The sequence below is a fragment of the Mandrillus leucophaeus genome, unplaced genomic scaffold (genome assembly GCF_000951045.1).
Source record: "Mandrillus leucophaeus isolate KB7577 unplaced genomic scaffold, Mleu.le_1.0 Scaffold168, whole genome shotgun sequence".
Taxonomy (NCBI): Eukaryota; Metazoa; Chordata; class Mammalia; order Primates; family Cercopithecidae; genus Mandrillus; species Mandrillus leucophaeus.
In genome coordinates, this window is record NW_012101676.1 from 992227 (window position 1) to 993497 (window position 1271).

At 45.8% G+C, this 1271-nt stretch overlaps 1 pseudogene; it reads left to right on the forward strand.

Moving 5' to 3' along the window:
- The window catches only part of LOC105537063, a 6564-nt pseudogene extending 5515 nt beyond the window's left edge, over nt 1–1049 (forward strand).
- The last annotated feature ends 222 nt before the right edge of the window (nt 1050–1271 follow it).

Below are 1271 nucleotides of genomic sequence, written 5' to 3' on the forward strand. Positions count from 1 at the left end.
CGTGTGTTCAGAATTTTGAAAAATGACTTAATTTTGTTCATCCAGAGAATAGCACAGGAAAGGCAAGGTTTATGAGAAAACTCAGGTGGATTCAAGGATGGCCTAACTGAAAGAACACCACATAATTCCAGACTCACGAACTCGGTCCAGCGAGGCTCCGGGGAAGTTATAAAGTCCTCTAAAACTCGGTTCTGGGCTCTCAGATCTTGCAGGAGAGGACAGCAAAGGAAGGTAAGATAGCTCACATTGACAAGAGTGAGCGAAGGGCGCGCTCTGAAGGGGAGAGAAGTCTCGCTTACAGGGAGTGGAGCAGGGAAGGCCCCTAAGCAGAAAGAGAGAAGACAGAGTTTGCTTGCTGGACAATGGAAGCCCTGGAATGTTTCGTGGCTGAAAATCCACACAGTCAGAGCTGAGCTCCAGAAAAGTAAGCCTGAGGCAGTACAGTAGTATGTGGTCAAATAAATTTGGTGGCCGAAATGGAAAAATACATATTAAATATCTTAATAATACTCAAGGGCTTTATAGCTGCCAATGCCCCCAGGATCCCCTGCCACCAGCCACGGTCAACTCTGCTGAGCCTTAAACTACATCTCTTTTGAGCTAGTTGCAGACAAAGTTCCAAAGAGAGCAGGAAACATTCATGCTATGAGCACTGGAGAGAAAGGATTTGGTTATGAGGGCTCCTACTTTCACAGAATTATTCCAGGGCTTACATGCCAGGATGGTGACTTCACACGCCATCATGACACTGGCGGCAAGTCCATCTATGGGCAGAAATTTGATGATGAGAACTTCATCCTGAAGCATTCAGGTCCTGGCATCTTGTGCATGGCAAATGCTGGACCAGACACAGATGGTTCCCAGGTTTTCATCTGCACTGCCAACACTGAGTGGTGGGCCGGCAGGCAGGTGGTCTGTGCAGGGTGCAAGGAGGTGTGATTATCATGGAAGCCATGGAGCGCTTTGGGTCCAGGAAGAGCAAGACCAGCAAGAAGATCACCACTGCCAAATATGACAACTCTAATAAATTTCACTTGCGTTTCTCTTAACCACCAGAGCATTCCTTCTGTAGCTCAGGAGAGCACACCTCCACCCATTTGTTCACAATATCCTACAATTTTCATGCTCTTGCTGCAGTTTTTGGAGCTTCATATGTTTTCTGCTCTCCTCCACTTCTAGCCAGATTGCAGAGTTAAGTTTATGATTATGAAAAAAACTAAATACCAAAAACTCATGACTTGTCAATAGATAAGTTATAAAGGATGAGAGAG